The following is a 21,549-nucleotide window of genomic DNA, read 5'->3' on the forward strand; positions in this document are numbered from 1 at the left end:
CTCACCATCTGTCTCCGGGGCCACACGTCCTTATGTCTTCACTCTGTGACATCCGTTCTGCCTTTCTCCCCCGCAGATGGGCAGTGTCGTGTCTGCTTTCCCCCATCACAATAGCTCACAGCCCGTGTCTACTCTTCTCAGTTCCAGCCTCTCAGAAACTGACAGGAAATTGCTCACTCTCAAGTCTTTTTTTTTTCTTTCTTTCTTTTTTTATTATTATACTTTAAGTTTTAGGGTACATGTGCACAATGTGCAGGTTAGTTACATATGTATACATGTGCCATGCTGGTGTGCTGCACCCATTAACTCGTCATTTAGCATTAGGTATATCTCCTAATGCTATCCCTCCCCCGTCCCCACATCAGTCCCCAGAGTGTGATGTTCCCCTTCCTGTGTCCATGTGTTCTCATTGTTCAATTCCCACCTATGAGTGAGAACATGCGGTGTTTGGTTTTTTGTCCTTATGATAGTTTACTGAGAATGATGATTTCCAATTTCATCCATGTCCCTACAAAGGACATGAACTCATCATTTTTTATGGCTGCATAGTATTCCATGGTGTATATGTGCCACATTTTCTTAATCCAGTCTATCATTGTTGGACATTTGGGTTGGTTCCAAGTCTTTGCTATTGTGAATAGTGCCGCAATTAACATACGTGTGCATGTGTCTTTATAGCAGCATGATTTATAGTCCTTTGGGTATATACCCAGTAATGGGATGGCTGGGTCAAATGGTATTTCTAGTTCTAGATCCCTGAGGAATCGCCACACTGATTTCCACAATGGTTGAACTAGTTTACAGTCCCACCAACAGTGTAAAAGTGTTCCTATTTCTCCACATCCTCTCCAGCACCTGTTGTTTCCTGACTTTTTAATGATTGCCATTCTAACTGGTGTGAGATGGTATCTCATTGTGGTTTTGATTTGCATTTCTCTGATGGCCAGTGATGGTGAGCATTTTTTCATGTGTCTTTTGGCTGCATAAATGTCTTCTTTTGAGAAGTGTCTGTTCATATCCGTTGCCCACTTTTTGATGGGGTTGTTTGTTTTTTTCTTGTAAATTTGTTTGAGTTCATTGTAGATTCTGGATATTAGCCCTCAAGTCTTAATGCACAAGAGGCGGCGGCTAATTGGCCATTGTGGTCAGGTGTTCATCCCAGGTCCAAGCAAATCTCTTTTGTTCTACCTTTTGGAGAATTGGGCCCTCTCAGAAAAATGCACATATGTGCAATTTTCACATCTACTTTTAAAGGGTTCATAAAGCCTCTAAAGCATAAACATAAGCCATGAACCCCAGATGAAGCATCCCTGGTCAAGAGAGTTTTATTGTTATAATGCACCTCCTCTACCTCTCCCATATGTGACAGATGCAGGAAAGTGAGTCATGAATATAATTTGCACAAAGTAAACGTTCAAATTGCAGAGGGACTTCTTACAACCCGATCATAAAAGAAGGCTCCTTGGATACAGACACGGCAACAGCAATTCTATATTGCCTCTAATTTCTAATTGACAATGCCAACCACGTGTCTTTACAAACCATTCCCATACACCCCTTTAGCACTGTGCCCACCTGAAGCACCAGCCAATAACATTGCCATGTGATTGTTTAGCTGTATCACTCGCTTCTGCCTCTGCATTTATACACACCCACACTATCCTCTTCAGATGCATAAGAATTCTAATCCCCCTTCCTTTCCTATTTTCTACCTAGATGCTGTGAGATAGGAAATCCGGGATGAACAACTTCCTGTTTCATGTGACCCTCTCACCACACCACTGCTAGTTGTATGCTTTGGTCAGGATTCTGAATAGCAAAAATACACAAACAAAACAGAAATATAAAAATCAGTTATAGGGCAGGTGCGGCGGCTCATGCCTGTAATCCCAGCACTTTGGGAGGCCGAGGCGGGCAGATCACGAGGTCAGGAGATCAAGACCGTCCTGGCTAACACAGTGAAACCCCGTCTCTACTAAAAATACAAAAAATTAGCCGGGCGTGGTGGCAGGTGCCTGTAGTCCCAGCTACTCGGGAGGCTGAGGCAGGAGAATGGTGTGAACACAGGAAGTGGAGCTTGCAGTGAGCCGAAATCGCACCACTGCACTCCAGCCTGGGCTACAGAGCAAGACTCTGTCTCAAAAAAAAAAAATAATAATAATCAGTTATAAAGTATTAGCTTATATAACTGAAAAGTCCAAAGTTAGGTATAACTGCATACAGGGGCTCAAAAAAGTCATTCAGACCATGCCCATCTCTCTCTTCTCAGCTCTCAGTTGGCTTCATCTTAGTCAGGACCTATCCAGAGTGACCCCCGGCCAGCTCTGGGTTTACAGTCTCCTTTTAGTTAGCATCTCCAGTAGAAGGAGAATAGTTCCAACAAAGCCTCAAAACTGAGATTCAGTTTTGAGAAACTTGAGTCATGTGCACAACACTGAGGCAATCAATGTGGCTATGGAGGTGGAAGACGCTCATTGGCCAGGCTGAAGTCACATGGTTGCCCCTGGAACTAGTCCACCTCCAACTATCTGCTTACCAGGAAATCTGCCCCACCAAAACTATGTGGGGTGAACAATGTTTCTTCAAAGAAAATTAGAGTTATTGTCAGAAGAAGGAATGAAAAATAGGCACAAAAAAAGCACAAAAGTCCATTACCTTATTTAATTCCCATTTTCTTTTTTCTCAATTCTCTCTTTGGAATCTTGATTTTATAGCATCTTCCCACAACTCAGAGCAAAGACAGCTATATTAAAGTTCAGCACTGGGCCAGGTCCAGTGGCTCACACTTCTAATCCCAGCACTTTGGCAGGCCAAGGCGGGCAGATCATTTGAGGTCAGGAGTTCAAGACCAGCCTGGCCAACATGGTGTCTCTTCCAAAAATACAAAATACAGCCTGTATCTACTAAAAATACAGCCTGTCTCTACTAAAAATACAAAAATTAGCCAGGCATGGTGGCAAGCACCTGTAATTCTAGCTACTCAGGAGGCTGAGGCAGGAGAATCACTTGAACCCAGGTGGCAGAGGTTGCAGTGAGCCGAGATTGTGTCTTTGTACTCCACCCTGCCTGGGTGACACAGTGAGACTCCGTCTCAAAAAATAAGTAAATAAAAAAAGTTCAGCATCAATCCCAAGGATCTCTCCATTGTAATAGTAGCTTTCTTTGGAGTCAAGTAGGACATAACATGTGGTCCACACAACTATCCTGTGTCCAGAGGGATGAATGAAGAAATGGGAGTATAACTTAGTGTTCTCCATAGCTCACACCCCAGATAAGAACACAGATTTTTTTTTTTTTAAAGTCTTGGACCATTACTACTGGTTTTATAATCTCTATGTATGTGCCTAGGCTTCACAGATCGTGACTCAGGAAGCAGGGCCATATGTTCATAATTAAAGATAATTAGAAGGAATATAGACATGACTTAGACTTTTTTTCAATAATCCTACAAAAGGGAATCTGATCAAGCATACAGTGTTCCCAGTTTTTTCTCATTGTACAATAACCAACATAAGTTGGGCTATATCAGCCACCCCATCCGGGAGGTGAGGGGCGCCTCTGCCCAGCCGCCCCTACTGGGAAGTGAGGAGCCCCTCTGCCCAGCCAGCCGCCCCATCTGAGAGGTGAGGGGCGCCTCTGCCCGGCCGCCCCTACTGGGAAGTGAGGAGCCCCTCTGCCCGGCCACCACCCCGTCTGGGAGGTGTACCCAACAGCTCATTGAGAACGGGCCATGATGACAATGGCAGTTTTGTGGAATAGAAAGGGGGGAAAGGTGGGGAAGATTGAGAAATCGGATGGTTGCCGTGTCTGTGTAGAGAGGTAGACATGGGAGACTTTTCATTTTGTTCTGTACTAAGAAAAATTCTTCTGCCTTGGGATCCTGTTGATCTATGACCTTACCCCCAACCCTGTGCTCTCTGAAACATGTGCTGTGTCCACTCAGGGTTAAATGGTTTAAGGGCGGTGCAAGATGTGCTTTGTTAAACAGAGGCTTGAAGGCAGCATGCTCGTTAAGAGTCATCACCACTCCCTAATCTCAAGTACCCAGGGACACAAACACTGCGGAAGGCCGCAGGGTCCTCTGCCTAGGAAAACCAGAGACCTTTGTTCACTTGTTTATCTGCTGACCTTCCCTCCACTATTGTCCTGTGACCCTGCCAAATCCCCCTCTGCGAGAAACACCCAAGAATGATCAATTAAAAAAAAAAAAAATAAATAAATAAATAAAATAAGTTGGGCTATATCACATTTCTTCTCTAAAAGCTTAAGAGGGAGTGATTGAATTTGTTTTATGTCCTATTTAATACTAACACTTGCCTTGCCTACTTCACAGTAGGCTCCAAAAAGCAAATGAGATAGTGTGTGTGAATGTACTTTGAAAATTCTAAAGTGCAATTAGAAAGCAAGCTATTATTAAATAACAAGGAAAGTCATTTATTAAATCATTCAATAATTATTTACTAAGTGCTGTTTTTCAAGTATTATAGCATTTGCTAGGGCTATAAAAATGAATAAGATGGTCTCAGAGGTAGCACACTTCTAGCAGAAAGCAGACATATGAACAGTGACAGCACAGTGAGATTAGAGGTGGGTACAGATATTGCAGCAGCTCCCAAGTCACCTTATGAGGATTCTCCAGAAGAGAGGCCATTTGAGAGGAGGTGGGGCAGGAGGTCTGAATAGAACCCTCCATCAATTGTCTTGTCCACAGGAACACCAAATTTGATGACTGTCTACACAAAGAAGTACCTTCATAAGACCCCAAAATAAGGTGAGTGATCACAGTACCTGGTTTTAACTTCATATCACTGAAAGATGCACTGAAGAGGGTAGGAAAGACAGTCTTGAATTGCCAGCACCACCCCTCCCTTACCCCTCAGGCAGTGGCAATATGACATGGAGGGAGAATTTGTGCAGTTGGCAAAGGGATAGCATGGCAACAGTGGGTCTTTGCATTGGAACTCAGTGCTGCCGACACTGGACAGAACTCCGCTGATGCCATTGGAGGGAGCATTTGGATTCTGCCCCAGCCAGAGGGGAATCAACCATTCCAGCAGTCAGAATTTGAGTTTTGCCAAGCCTCACTCCCATGGGCTAAAGTGCTCTGAGGTTCTAAACAAACTTGAAAGGCAGTCTAGGTGACAAGGACTGCAACTCTTAGGCAAATCCTAGTACTGTACTGGGCTTGAAGACAGTAGACGTGGGGGGCATAAAACCTAGTGAGACACCAGCTGGAGTGGCTAAGGGAGTGCTGGTACCAACTTCCCCTAACCCCAGGCAGTGCAGCTTGCAGCTCTGAAAGGGACTCCTCCTTCCACTCAAGAGGAGAGGGAAGAGTAAAGAGGACTTTGTCTTGCAACTTGAATACCAGCTCAGCCACAGTAGGATAGGGCACCAAGCAGAGTCATGAGGCCCCCATTCCAGGCCTTAGCTCCCAGACAACATTTCTTGACACAACCTTGGCCAAAGGGAATCTACTGCCTTGAAAGGAAGGACCCATTTCTGACAGGATATATCACCTCCTGATTAAATAGCACTTGGGCCCTGAATAATCAGCAGTGGTACCCAGGTAGTACATGCCATGGGCCTTGGGTGAGACAGACATGCTGGCTTCAGGTGTGACCCCGCATATTCACAGCTGTGGTGGCTAAGAGGAGAAACTCCTTCTGCTTAAGAAAAGCAGAGGGAACAGTAAAGGGGACTTTGTCTTGCAGCTTAGGTACCAACTTGGCCACAATGGGGAAGTGCACCGAGCAGGATCTTGGGGTCCCTGATTTCAGGCCTTGGCCAATGGCATCCCTGGACCTAACATGGGCCAGAGGGGAGTCCACTGCCCTGAAGGGTGAGTCCCAGGCCTGGCAGCATTTGCCACAAGCTGACAAAGAGCCCTTGGGACTTAAGTGAACATTGATGGTACTCTTGCAGTATTCCCCATGGGCCTGCGGTGGTGGTGGACATGGGGAGAGACTCCTCTGCCTAAGGAAAGGGCAGAGAAGAGTGGGAAGAACTTTTCCTTGTGGTTTTGGTACCAGCTCAGCTGCAGTGGTATAGAGCACCAGGTAGATTCCTAAGTTTTCTAATGCTCCACGCTGACTCCAGGTAGCATCTCTGGACCTGCCCAGGGCATGGAGGAACTTGTGGTCCTTAACGGGAGGACACAACTTGGCTGGCTTCACCACCTGCTGCTTAAGGAGCCCTAGGGCCTTGAGCAAACATAGATAGTAGCCAGACAGTCGTTACAGCAGGCCTTGGACAAGACCCAGCGCTTTGCTGGCGTCAAGTCATCCAGCGCAGTCCCAGTGATGGTGGCCACAGAGGTGCTTGTGTCACCCTTCTTTCCGAACTCCAGGCAGCTCAGCATAGAAAGAGAGAGAGATCCATTTGTTTGGGAAAATGTAAGGGAAGAAAACAATTCTCTGCCTGGTAATCCAGATAATTCTTCATTTTGTGTGTGTGTGTTTGTGTGCATGATGAAATCTCACTGTGTAGCCCAGGCTGGAGTATAGTGGCATGATCTTGTCTCACCGCAACCTCCACCTCCCAGGTTCAAACAATTATCTTGCCTTGGCCTCCCAAGTAGCTAGGATTACAGGTTCGTGCCACTGCACCCAGCTAATTTTTTGTATTTTTAGTAGAGACGGGGTTTCACCATGTTGGCCAGGCTGGTCTTGAACTCCCAACCTCAGGTGATCCGCCCCCCTCGGCCTCCCAAAGTGCTGGGATTACATGTGTGAGCCACCACACCCAGACTTCTTCCTGATCTTATCCAAGACCACCAAGGCAGTGCCTCTGAGTCTGCAAGAATGGTAGTGTAACTGGGCTTGGAGTTCCCCTTAATGCAGATATGGCTGCAGTAACCAAAAACTTAGATCACAACACCCAAATCCCTTTGAATACTTGGAAAGCCTTCCCAAGAAGGACAGGTACAAACAAGCCCTACTTATTATAGTCTGCAAAGTGCATAATAAATGCACTGATATTATAGTCTGCAAAGACTATAATAAATACCTAACTCTTCAATGCCCAGACACCAACAAACATCCACAAGCATCAAAACCATCCAGGAAAACAAGACCTCACTGAACAAACTAAATAAGGTAGCAGGGACCCATCCCAGAGAAGCAGAGATATGTGACCCTTCAGACAGAAAATTCAAAATCATTTTTTGAGAAAACTCAAAGAAAATTAAGGTAACATAGAAAGGGAATTCAGAATCCTATCAGATAAATTTAACAAAGAAATTGATGTACAAAGAATCAAGCAGAAATTCTGGAGTTGAGAGAACATTTGAAATAGGCCTCTAAGAATGCGTGTCATCCTGCCAGCTGGAGCAAGGCAAGAAAGGTGCCCTGGACCAAAGACACAGTGAGAGCAAAGACAGAGAGAGTGGAAAAGCCCATCCAGACAGATTAGTCCCAGTTTGCTGGTGGTTTGAGGGCTTATCTCTACTTATATCCATCGGTCTCAATTTCCTGGTCTTTAGTGGATTTGTTGTCATTTTAAATAATACCATGGCTAAATATTCTTTGTCATCCAACATTTGCTGTCATCCATGTTTCACTCTTTTTTCCTTCCTTTGCTTTTAAAAACTTGCCTTCCTCTTTCCTCAGATAGTATCTATGACATTTTGTCTAGTTGGCCTTAGGGAAAGACTCAACATTTCTAACTGGCTACAGAGCTAAAAAGTATTTTTTCCAAAAACTATTGTCTTTGTGTCTGGGACTTTATTATTAACAACCAAAGGCAGCTAGAACTTTCCTGATTGTGCTTTTTTAATAAAATAAATTTCATGCAGATACTTTCCTCCAAGAACAAGATTCCACACAAGCAGGTATATTAGTTATTTTCCCCTAAATAGATGGAAATTCACAGTGTTCATCACTGAACATGGTTTCTAAGTTGCACAATCTCAGCCATCAGCAGGGCTCCATGGTTTCATTCTAACTATGTTGTTCCAGAGGAAATTCTCTGTGCTTCTTCCCAATGCAGATGTGAATTCTCTGCCTCTGTCTCTTCAATCCACAAAACTGGCTTCTCTTCAATCCACAGAACTGGCTGGCCTAGCCCTTGCTCGACTGTGAGAGTCCAGAATAAAAATTTGTTTGGATTCCTATTGTCTTTTATGACCAATTTGTCAATTCCAGGTAAGAAAGTCCCTTCTACTCTTTAAAAAAAAAATCAAATTTTGATCTATGTGGATAGCATGGACCATAAAACATCTTCACTGCAGTCATGGAGCCAAGCCATATTATTTTTATTAACTAGACAAATGTAGCCAACAGTGCTGGTCAGACCAGGTGATGTTGGGGTCACATCTCTGGCATATTGAAGGAGGGAAGTATTCAGATTCTCATTCTGCACCATGTTTATTCTATTGGGGGAGGAAAAGTGAATGAACGAAAATTGAGAGTTTCAATCAGGAAACAGAAACATTGTCAAACTACAATTTGGAGATAAACTAATCTATCCCCTTTACAACAATCCACACTCAATTAGAAGAGAGGCAAATCATTAAAGGTCATTAAATTGCTAGGCCTTTATTTAATCAGTTACTAGTGAATTACTAGTGAAGAAGAAAAAAAAACATAGAAAGTGTCCTCTTACCTCCATTACTCATCACTCTCAATGTAATTTCATCAATTTCAACACCTAGTGCCCACTGCTTCTAATGACATTTTAATGACTCTTTGTTCAGACTGTTTTGTTTGAAATAGTGGGAGTCAATCAAGATTTGCGCAGTAAAGAGGTGAGATTCTACTCAGGCTCAGGAAGAATTGAGAAACTGGGCATCCCTCAGCAGTGCCCAACCCAGCAAAGCATTCAGGCATCCTTGGGGTCCTCTTATCAATTATCTCATTAGGACTGTTTGCCCTGACATTTCATATGGAAAATGAAGACATCCTAACTTGATACTTGCTTCTGGGGAGACAAGAAGAATCAGGGGGCTGGTGATGACAACAGAAAGGTAGGATCTAGAGCATGTCTTAGATACAACATGTTCAAAGCGAGATGAAGGGCCCAATAGCAACCTTTAAGGGACTGCAGTCTTCATCACACATTAATGGTTTTCATTAACTCATGCACTCTTTCTTCAAGTAGTTATTGAGTAGTTATTAGAAGATGTTCTATGTCAAGATAGGGGAATGATCCAAGAAATAGGAGACATTGATTGCCTCCAGGGGATAGGTGATCCAGTACAAGAGGCAAAGGGAATATCCCAATTGGTAATGAAGAATTCTAGGATGAGGCTATGCAGCTGAACAAGAGATCAACCAATTCAAATTGGAGAAGGTAAGAAGGGGGTAGGACTTCTTGAAGAAGATGAAATTGATAGGATACCTAATGTGCTTTGAATATATTAGGAGATTTATACAACTAGGAGAGAGTTTGGGGACAAGTTAGTGATCAGTACCTTTAAAACTATGCAAAGCAAGATAATTATTGACTCTAAAAAAAAAAAAACCAAAAAGTTATGCCACAAAGGAAATTTAAATGGCTCAGCTATGAATAGGACATACGTGGTCATAATAATGTAAACCCTGCATATTGAACAGACTAAAATTACCATCTAACTATATTGGGAAGTTGTGGAGAAGGGAAGTAAGCTTGAGGAGGGGGTGGCACAAGTTTAAATTCTCATCTCCCATAGAAGGAAGTCAAGATGTTGCAATACAAGCATGGCATTTAGAGAAATGGAGCTAAACCTCCATTGCCAGGGAAAAAAAAAAAAAAAAAGAAATCAGTTAGGGGAGCCGAAAAGGTTGTTTTGGACTCTGGGGAATGAGGGAAGGGAATAATGGAGGAAGCGGGGTTTTACAGCAAGCCATATGGAACTATGACTTCCTGAACTTTGCATATACATAGCATGGATAATAAAATGTTAAACAAAATAAAAGCAGCCTCATGAGCCTCAGTGTTCTTTTAATCACAAGTCAGGTTGCTAGATAAAATACAGAAACCCCAGTTAAATTTGAATTTCAGATAAACATCAGATAATTTTTGGTATCAATTATGTCCTAAGTATTACATAGGATAAACTTATAATAAAATGTCATTTATTGCCTATCTGAAATTCAAATTTAACTGCTGTCTTGTATCTTTATTTGCTAAATCTGGCAAACCTAATCATGAGAATACTATATCACTAGATATCTTGTTCACTGTTCTACAGAGGCCACTTTGTAAAGAGCCGTAGAATAAATTCCTTTAAGGTCTCAGATCCAGAAAGAGTAATGTTATCTTCTGAGCAGCTAATGCCCTTTTTTTTTTTTTTTTGAAGTGGAGTCTTGCTCTGTTGCCCAGGCTGGAGGGCAGTGGCATGATCTCTGCTCACTGCAACCTCCACCTCCCGGGTTCAAGCCATTCTCCTGCTTCAGCCTTCTGAGTAGCTGGGATTACAGGCGTGAGCCACCATGCCCAGCTAATTTTTGTATTTTTAGTAGAGATAGGGCTTCACTGTGTTGGCCAGGCTGGTCTCAAACTCCTGACCTCAAGTGACCCACCTGCCTTAGCCTCCCAAAGTGCTGGGATTACAGGTGTGAGCCACCGTGCCTGGCCAACTAATGCACTTTTTTTCTCCTTATGAACGAACACTAGGAACCATGCAGAGGAATCAACCCGGACAAGAGAATTTTTATCAAAAAGTTGTTACTCTGATGAAGTCTACCCATTGGTTTGAATCTGATAGAGTCACCACTCTATCAGATGGTTGTACTGACTGGCTATAGACAATGAGGAAAATGGCTACATAAACCAAACAGATAAATTCTGTTATCAAACTTAAAAAAAAAAAAGGAAGCAAAAAAACAAAAACTCTTTTGTTTTCCCAGTCAATCCTTTTTCAATGGTTTCAGAGAAGAATTCAGGGCTGGCTGGACTAGAGACCTCTTCAGCTATCTTACTGGGCAGTTGGGTCTCTGCTCCTGGTGGTCCCAGGAGCCACCCCTTGGGCCTCAGAAGCCAACATCTTTCAGATAGCATGGAAACGTATCTGGAAATAAAACCTTCCCTTCCCTTTTCGACACAATGAGTATTAGTCAGGAAACCCTGGCTGACCACTTATTAGAATGCCAGATTTTACTCTTTCTCCCTGTAGAAAGAGTGTCTGTCATCAGGGAGGTGATGTCCTCAACTGCTGCAGAAGGGGAATAAATTATCCCTTTCTTGACATCCCCTGCTAGCTTGTTAGTATCACTAACAACTGCTCAAAAGCAGCAGAGCAAGAGAGGTGGAAATCTAAAGTGGGGGAAAAAAGTTGCCACTTTCAAGCTTACATTGGGCAGAGTCTTATTTAGAGCAATTAGCCAGCATCAGTTTTGCTAAAAAATCCCCTATATGGACTCCTATATGGCAATGCAGAATGAAGCCTGCCACTACCACAACACTCACAGCCATGCAGTTCTTCTGCTGTGGCTGCGTTGAATTGTCAACAGCATCAGGAAGTTTGTTGCCTGCCTCATGAGTTTTTGAGATGCCCCTTAGGATGCTGGAAGGTATAATGTAGGGATGAAGGGCTCTCTCTGGTGTCAGAGGCACCCAAGGCTTAAAATCTGACTATATCACTTATTCACTTGGAGCAAGTAGCTTCATTAAGCCTTTGTTTTCTCAACTGTAAAATGGGTGTGGTGAGTTCGTCTTCTCCCCAGTATTATTATGAGAACTAAATAGAAAATGCTGAGTGATGCTTGGCATAGAGTAAAGGCTCATTGGATGTTTTTATTAACCTGAAAACTCAAACCTTTGAGCTGTGCAACCCTCTTCCTCCAGTCCCTTCATCATATTACCTTCTTAGCCCCATTGAGGGCAGCTAAGTGACCAATCCTTGCACTCTGGGCCAGAGAAAACAGGTGGACCAATGTCTGCCACAGAGGCAGTGTGAGTTCCAGATCTCAGGCCAGCTGGGTTGGCAGCTAGTGTCCTAGTGAGAAGAACCAGTGGTATAATTACCAATGGGGTTGCCAGTCAGTGCACCAGAGTAACACCTGTTGTCTGAATGCACCTGGCAGTGCACAGGTAAGACTTTCCTTTCTGAATCAGTAATTTGCTCATATGATACAGGTGAAACCAACAGGTAGAGATAGGCTTATCCTCAGGTCCCTGTAGTTGCCTGGCCCATACCTCTCATAGTCTCACCATAACATGATCACCTCAAACATGATCACCGCAGTAACATGATCACCTCAAACCTGTTTCCTTGTGGGTTGGACATTACATTTTGTTGCAAAAACTACAATTTGCCTACTCTACTATCCATTAACCCTTGTGCCTTAGTGATAGTATCCCTAATTTTCAGCTATGCAAATGAATGCCCAAAAACCAATTTCCCATTTTCCCTTGCCATGTGGCTCAGTGCTGGCCAATTAGATGAAATCAGAAGTGCCAGGTGGCAAGTTCCAGGAAAATTCTTTACAGCTGGGTGCAGTGGTTCAATCCCAGCACTCTGGGAGGCTGAGGTGCAAGGATCACTTGAGGCCAGAAGTTCCAGACCAGCCTGGCAACAAAGCAAGACCACACACCTCCCTCGCCATGTCTACAAAAAAAAAAAAAAAAAGATTTTTTTTTTTTTTAAATTAACCAGGACTGCAGTCCCAGCTACTTGGGAGGCTGAGGTAGGAGGATTTCTCAAGCCAAAGAGGTCGAGGTTGCAGTAAGCCATAATTACACCACTCACCACTGCACTCTAGCCTGAGTGTATTAGTCTGTTTTCATACTGCTATAAAGAACTACCCAAGACTGGGTAATTCATAAAGAAAAGAGGTTTAGTTGACTCACAGTTCGGCATGGCTAGGGAGGCCTCAGGAAACGCACAATCATGGTGGAAGGCGAAGAGGAAACAAGGCACCTTCTTAACAAGGCAGCTGGAAGGAGAAGTGCTCAGTGAAGGGGGAAGAGCCCCTTATAAAACCATCAGATCTCGTGAGAACTCACTATTGTGAGAACAGCATGGAAGAAACAACTGCCCCCATGATTCAATTACCTCCACCTGGTCTCTCCCTTGACATGTGGGGATTACAATGCAAGATGTGATTTGGGTGGGGACACAAAGTCTAACCATATCACTGGGTGACAGAGCAAGACCCTTTCTCAATAAAATAAAATAAAAATAAAAATAGCTAACATATGCCCTTTGCCACTTTCTTTCTCTCATTATTGTGGACTAGAATGTGGACATGATGGTTGGATCTTAGACCTTCTTGGGGTAGAAGTCACATTCTAATGGAAGAATAGTTAAGTAGAAGGATCCTGGGAGCCCGGGTTTTTGAGGCCGTGAATGGTCACAGTAGCCCTGGACTATCCCCTCAAACTTCTTTTATGAGAGAGAAAACTACACTATCTTGTTTAAGCCAGTTTTGCTTACCTGTTTATTTTCATCATACACATTTGAACCTAATCCTAACAGATACATCTTCTAACTCAGAATTATTATGGCCACCAAACACCACTAGAGAAGACTATCTGTATGGTTGGACCACCAAACATTTTTATTCTGGATAATTGGGGGGAAAACATCCTGTTTTTGCCACTTCAGAACATGAGATAAAATTTCTCTTGGTTCCACACCCCTTTTTTTTCTATTTTATTTTTGAAAGGCTTGTATCTGCCTGGAGATAAACATTGTGATTTTGTTTTAATCCTTGTAATTGCCTCCACATGGAAGACTTCTCATAAGTTTGGATTTAAAGGCATTTCTAAACCTTTTCTCTCCGTGCTCTCCACTGATGGAATAGCATCCTGTAGAATGTCAACTTCTCTGCAGCTTCATCATCTCAGCAATCTACAACCAATCACAGAGTGCACAATGTTCACACAGCCGAGAAGTCTGCTTGTCTCAGTCATTCAAAGGCTTTGCTCAGTTTATTTTGGCTGGTTTTCACAGCTGTCATCTGCTAAAGCCAGTCCACAACAACTAAGTTAGCACAGTTATCTCACCTGTGTTATTGGTCCATGTCTTACATCTCAAATCCCCAAGAAATCCACGCAAGCCCATAGGAAATGAAACTTATCACATTTACGCTTCTCTATCTCCTTATGTTCAAAGTTTATAGGGATGGTGTGTTAGTCTGTTCTCACACTGCTATAAAGAGCTGCCAGAGACTGGGTAGTTTATAAAGAAAAGAGGTTTAATTGACTCACAGTTCCACATGGCTGGGGAGGCCTCAGGAAAGTTACAATCAGGGCAGAAGGGGAAGCAGACACATCTTACATGGTGGCAGGCGAGAGAGAAAGTGTGAGCCTGTGAGGGAGGAACTGTCAAAAACTTATAAAACCATCAGATCTTGAGAGAACTCATTCACTATCATGAGAACAGCATGGGGGAAACCACAATTACCTCGCACCAGGTCCCTCCCTTGACAAGTGGGGATTATAATTCAAGATGAGATTTGGATGGGGCCAGAGCCAAACCATATCAGACGGTGTCTTGGGAAGCCTGTTTGCTTCATGTCTCAAAAACAGGTCTACACTTTGGTCTCAGGATGAGTCACATTTGGAGCTGCAGGAGGAGGGGAGTGGTGACTACCAGTGTTTTTCAAGCTCCCCGATGACAAGAACCACCTATTACACCCCAAATTCCCTGAATCAGACTCTCCTGCAGAGGAACCTGGGAAGCTGTGCCTGCCACAATGGTCAGAGTAGTTAGGGCATTGCTAGACCTCTGTGAGCAAAGCTAAAACAGCTTAGGCAAGGAAGCTTGGGAGAGTGGCTTTGGGGTTAAACAGATCTGACTACCTGTTGACTCAGGTGAGTAATTTAATGAATTTAATGTCTTAGAGCCTCAATTTCTTCCTCTCTAAAATGGGGATAACAAATCCAAACTTTCAGGCTGGGTGAAGTCTGGAAATAATAGCTGTGTAAAATACCTGGTGCATACCTACCATGAGCTCAGCCAATGGTAGCTATCAGTACTGTAATCATGACAATGATGTTTATTAGGCCAAAGGGGTCTTAATTTGTATTCAGGAATGAAGAGACTTGGATTTCACACAAGATATTGCATTTCCTTTAACTTCAACACTATTGGGAGCTGGCTTGGCAAAAAAAGAGCCCTGAGGTGGCACAGGCCTTTCCTATCTCACAGAGTCAGGGTGGAGGGCATGGAAGTTTCACGACAGCCAAGTCCAAGAGGCCAGACTTTTTAGCCACATTAGTATCTAAGGTATTTGTTCATTTTCATCTGTGAAGTGCTTTTCAAGCATTAGGCTGGTAATTTCTCTGTGGGGGATAATTTAGTGTACAGCCTTGCTCAAGCAGAAATCCTATATTTATTTTGGGTCTCTGGGATCTTAAACCTGGTCCATAAATTGAGAAGGAAGTTGTTTGTCCTAAATCATCTTAAATGCTCTGTCTGGGCTTTTCTGTACCAGGACACTAGTGCTTCTACAGACCTGGCCCCAAACCCTTCTTGACCGTGACCTCCTCCTCTCCAGGTTCACAATGAGGCCCTGAGTTGGAAATCCAGGCTTAGTAGGTTAAAGAACTCCCAGGGAGCTAGGCAGGTCTGATTTCTCATTCATCCTTAGAATAACATGAAGATTCCAAATGGAGGTAAACATTATTCCCTCAGCCTCTCCCAGTTTTCTCGCTGGCACAGATCCAAACAATTGACAGTATGAGTGTTTAATAGCAAAGAGATGACCATGAGGACACCAGCTGAGTATAAAGCCCTCCATTGCATGCGCAAAGTACAACAAAGAACCAGGAGTAGGATGCGAAGGGGTGTGAGTAATATAAGTTGAGAATCTTCAAAATTCTAGACCCCGATGAACATTGTCTTTACAATCTTTACAACTGCCCTATGAAATGAGCATTATGCTGCCCATTTCACAGATGACAAGACAGGGGTATAGCTCTCAATTAGGAAAGTTGCTCAAGGTCACACAAGCAGTACATGGAGAAGCTAGCTTGCGTATGTGTAACTATTTAATCCCAAACCCATGCCCTTGACTCTCTACCATGCTGCTTTTAACGGTAGAAAAGGGAAGAAGAGAGTTAAGAAATCCATAGACAAAAGTTAAAATAAAATTTGTAAAAAGCATTTCTGTACTTGGTTTAGATTTTATCTGATTTCTCTTGAAATAAACAGTGGGACCTCACCTCAGGTTTATAGGCCAAATATGAAGGACCTTTAAACCTTGAGCCAGCGGTACATTGTTTGAGTTGTCCAACTCGTAGAACAAGGCTAACCTATTCCTTCCTGTAAGGCCTCATTTGGCCTCTAAAGCAGAAGTAGGCAAACTTTTCCTTAAAGGGCTGGAGAGTAAATATTTTAGGCTTTGTGGTCCATAAGTTCTCTGTGGCAAATCGACTCAAAGGAATGAACTGGCTATGTTGCAGAAAAACTTTATTTACATCAATTGCCAGTAGTTTGCCAACCCCTTCTCTAGAGGAATCAGATTCTTTCCTACTTGTTTTCCAAGTTCTTCTCCAGAGCATCAAAATGTACATGTATCGATTGTGAATATATAATCATGTGAGCCAGATATTAGCTAAAGTACTGTGCCCTCTGAGATTAAAATGAAACCACATGTAGAGGCAAGCTGCATGCTTCTCAATCTCTCCAGGGGGAATGAAGTCACCCATTCTGCTAAAGTGGTTTAGTTTATGAATCATCTTGCCTTCCTCTATTTTCCATCCCTACCCCACACCACATCATGCCAGACATAGATTCTAGCCCCCTTTTCCTCAATGCATGCATGCAAAACACACACGACACAGGCACACACACACAGTTGATCATACACAAAGTTGTGTGCAACAGACTTTCCCCAGAAGGAAATGGATGTTGGATTGACACTGAAACAATTCAAACTACTTAACTTTAAATATGTTATCCTCCTTCTCAAAATTCCTTTGGCCACTTTCTCCTTAAGTTCTAGTCTCCTGCCATATGGCTTGGCCTACTGTCTTCCAGCAACTTTTCCCACTCTCTTAGGCAGAGCAATCGAGCCCTTATCTCAACCCATCCCCACACCTCCCTTTGCACGGCTCTGCTCTGAGATGCACCATCTTCCCTTTCTCACCCTCCCACCAGCCTCTGCAAGAGGAATGGGACAGCCTAGAAATATGTTACCATCATCTTGAAACCACCCTCCCCTTTAAACTCAAAAGCTGCTTTATAGTTTTAGTTTTAAATAGCATTTCTTTCTCCATGACGTAAATTAAAAATCTATCTGTTGAGATATTTTTGGGTTTGAGCAGCACAAGTAAACTCTAACATAAACAGGAAGAGGGAGTTATCCAAAGTATTATATAAAAAGGAAAAGCTAACAAATGGCTTCAGAAATACAGAAACGATGGCGACAGCATGGACAGCAGTGGGAGTTTGTGGTCTCTGTTTCTCTGAGGTATTACCGTTGTATGTGGCACCAATGGGCTTTAGCCCTGTGTGTCTCTGTTCCAGATTAGATTCCAGAGAAAGTGACATTCTCTGCTTAGGCTAAATGCCAATTGCTGTGGTCAGGACCCCGGAATACTGACATTGTCAGCCTCATCAGAACTACATGGATTTGTGGAGGCAGTTTCCCTAAATAAGGGATGCTGTGCCTCCTCAAAAAGAAAAAACAACAGTTAAAAACAAACAAAAACAAAAACAGACGTCCACTCTACTGTGTTTCCAACCAAAGGCTTCTCAGTGAAAAAGAACAGGATTCCTGGTTGAAATGCTCTAAACATGTGTAGATCATGTTTAGAGGCAAATATAAGGAGATTAAAGTTTTACCATGTGATGCCTCTCACTTTCCTAGTACTGGCTAAGGCAGTAAATGTTTTCGAAGGTATAGATATAATTGGTACCTGGCCCCCTCCTCCCCCAAAGTCTTGCTCTTTGACTTAGAGACTCTCATTTATTTATAATTGCTCTGCAAACTGTGAAACCAGCCCAATTTTCCAGCCAGCCAGAAGGCCATAGAACTGAAGCTTGAGAAACTTACTTTTGTAAAATGAAATGCACCTGCTGCCTGCTGACCACTTCCTCTTCCTTACCCCTCCCTAATTCCTGTTTTCCCACATGTGATTACAATGAGACACCAGAACCCTCATTTGACCACCTGCTGCCTGCTGACCAACTCCTCTTCCTTGCCCCTTCTGTTTTCCTTCCCAGCTAAATCAACCCATAATTTTAGATGGGAGGAGAGATAGACTTGAGGCTTGTCTCCATCTCTTTAGTTGACATCACCCGAATAAAGCCTCCCTGGCAATAATCATGGTCTCAGTGATTAACTTTCTATGCAGCAAGCAACAGGACCTAGACTAAACCCTGGGCATTCGATAACAACTGGATAAACATTCATTATCATGTACATTTCACAGATGCAGACACTGTGACTTCACTCTATGATGTGTCACCAACACACCTTATTTGTGTTGGAGGTGGGCTGTGAAATCTGTGTTTACATCTTCAAGCCCACACTCTTTGATGGGATTGCCAGAAGAGATCTATTCATTGTATAGGTCACCTGAATATCCCAGACCTCATCTGTCCTAATGCACACGGCCCTTAGCCCACCCACCTACACAGAAACAAGCCCTTTGAGAGCTCTCTTGGTTCTCTCTGGACCTCCCTGGGAGAGTGTCTCGCGTGTAATCAGAAACAAGTCTGCCCATGTCCCCTCCTCCGGTTTCTTCATTAAACCTCCTGACCCCTCCACTGCTGGTGGCCTCCAGGAAGATATGAAGACACTCTCCCTCCAAAACTCAGGTCTCTTTCCCTGCTGAACCCAGAGTTCTCAGGGTACCAGAGGTACCATGGCCATAGCCAAGTGGGCTCGGGGAGCAGAGTAGAGGGACAGTCCCCTCTCCAGCTATGGGTGATACTATGTTTCTTAGCCTCAAATTGATGCAGATGGTTCCTAGACACTGACAAAGTCTGTCAGCAACACTTATCTTTCAGCTGCTGGCCCTAACCTCCTCCTGCTCACTACTTTCCAATTCAGAGTCCTTGCAGGGGTTGCCTGATTGCCCAGGCCTTGGTCACTTGCCACACTCAGGCTTCAGGAGGGCTGGGAGAGCTGTTGTCTGGACTTCTCTTGAGGTCACTAAAGTGATCTCAGCTCACACAGTGGAAGTCCCAAATATACAAAGAAGATTCAGGAGTTGGGTGGTCAAAAAAAAAGCAATGGCAAATGTCCACCAGGATACCATGTGGCCCATCCATTATCACTCTCCCCCCAGCTCTTTCGCTGGATCCTCTCTTCTCTTTTAGCAAAAACAAGCAAACAAATAAATACTAAGCTTCTTTTTGCATATGAAGTTGTGCAATTCAGTACTTGAAGGGTGGTAGAATTCACCATACTAAATGGCTCAAAGTTCCAGTTTTAGTTATACCAGGAAATGCTGCCATTTTGAGGACACAGGGAACTCAGTGCTAATTCATTAATGATTGCAGCAAGAGGTATGGAAGGGGGCAGGGAATTAGGGGCAGAGGATGAGAAACTCAGAGTAAACACTTTCTGCAGTTGGGTTCTAAGTACTTGTAAAAGAGAGAGTTCATGTTTTAAAGTCAATAGACTCAAGGTTCAAGTTTTGGTTTCACTACTATGGGATCTTATACAAGTTTTACTTGATATGTCTGAGCCTCTGTTTCTTCATTTGCAAAATAATAACAAAGAATATTCCTGAAAGTTTTAAGTAACATAATGCATGTAAAGTGGCTGGAAAATTGCTGCTTAATAAATATTCCCCTTTCTCTTCCCTCTGGGAAAATAAATAAGATTCCTATTTGTACAATAAGGAATATTTCTGTATATTTCTGTATACTTTTACATATTTGTAACTGCTTTATGAAAGTATTTTTGATATTGTTGTGAAAAAATCTATAATTGCTTTTAATAAGAATTTGATTAAAAAATGTAATACAATTATTTTATTTTAAATGGAAATTATGGATTAAAAGTTATCAAAGATTATTCTACAGCAGCAAATTAAGTCAATTGTAATCTATGATTTCTGGGCTTACAGGAAAGAAGGTAAATTAGCTTTTGTAGGGTGCTGTACTAATGTGTGCAGGCCATTGTGCTGGGCACTTTATAGTTAATCTTTACAACAAACTCATAAGAAAGTCATTTTACAGGTGTAGAAACTGAGGCTAAGAAATGTTAAGTCATTTCCCCAACATCCCATAGTAGAAGTTCATCTAAATATGAGGCCCATACAAAAGCTAATTCCATAGCTCACTTGGATCATGATACCAAGCAAAAACACGGTAGGTATGTCCCATGGTCAGGTAGGCACTGAGCAGCAGAACAGTGGGAACTGATAGGTTGCCTGATCACAGCTCCATAGTCTCTGCCAGTAAGGACACAATGAGCCCACGTAGATGGAGTTAGATACTTCACAGCAATGGTAGAAGCTTCCTGTTTGTATCAGTTCTCTTTACGCCCCAGATCTCACAAGGGTGATGCAAAGGTTGGCACAGGTGAATACCATGCACGGAGTGCAGGGGCGCATCACAGCTGGGGAATCCTGAGCTTAGGAATCCCCCTGTGTTACAATGGGGCTTCTGGAAAACTGCCCATCCTCCCCTCCAGGGAGAGATGTTATCTTACTACCCTGCAATGTAAACAAATCTTTCTCAAGAAGAGGAGAGAGGTCTTTATCCTTACTATCCTAGACCATCTCCAGGGAGGGGGACATTCTCACTATCCTTACCATTCTGGAAAGTAAATAAATCTGAGGAAAGTGGGTGTTAATGCCTAGATGTGAAGAAATGTGAGAGATTCATAGAGACTTGCCTCCCATTCCAAAAAAGTAATAGGATATTAATAGACCACCCTTTTTTTTCTGTTTTTCCTTCCTTTGTTAAACAAATATCTACTCTTTTATTCACTCAAAGTCAATTCACATATGATTAAGTGACCCCTATGTGTGTAGGTAGACGTGCTGGTTGCTGTGCATAAAGCCGTAAGTTAGGCAAATGCAGTCCTTACCTTGGTGGAGCTAACATTGTGATTTTAGCTCAAGATAGTCTGCAGCTGTCTTTCTCAGCGGCCTGCAATGGGGCTGACTCCAGACAATCCAGTTGTTTCTGTGCATCCTCTAAAAGCCGGAATGGAGAATTTAACAATTCACAACATCTCCTCAGGGAGTCGCTTAACTATTAAAGGAGCCTATATTTAGGCTGTGAATCCAAAAGTATCTGAGACAGGTTTCAATCAATTTAGAAAGTTTATTTTGCCAAGGTTAAGGACACACCCATGACACAGCCTCAGGAGGTCCTGACGACATGTACCCAAGGTGGTTGGGGCACAGATTTCTTTTATACATTTTAGGGAGACATAATACATCAACCAATACATGAAAGATTTACATTGGTTTGATCTGGAAGGGCGACACAACTCGAGGAGGGGAACTTCCAGATCGTTGGTAGATTTAAACATTTTCTGATTGGCAATTGGTTGAAACAGTTATTAGCAGTAGAAAGTTATCATCAGTAGAAAGGAACGTCTGGAGTTGTGGAGACCAAGGTTTTATCATGCAGATAAAGCCTCCAAGTAGCAGGCTTCAGAGACAATAGATTGTAAATATTTCTTAACAGACTTAAGGTCTGTATTGATG

Source organism: Pan paniscus, chromosome 1 (assembly GCF_029289425.2).
Source record: "Pan paniscus chromosome 1, NHGRI_mPanPan1-v2.0_pri, whole genome shotgun sequence".
In the NCBI taxonomy this organism is placed as follows: Eukaryota; Metazoa; Chordata; class Mammalia; order Primates; family Hominidae; genus Pan; species Pan paniscus.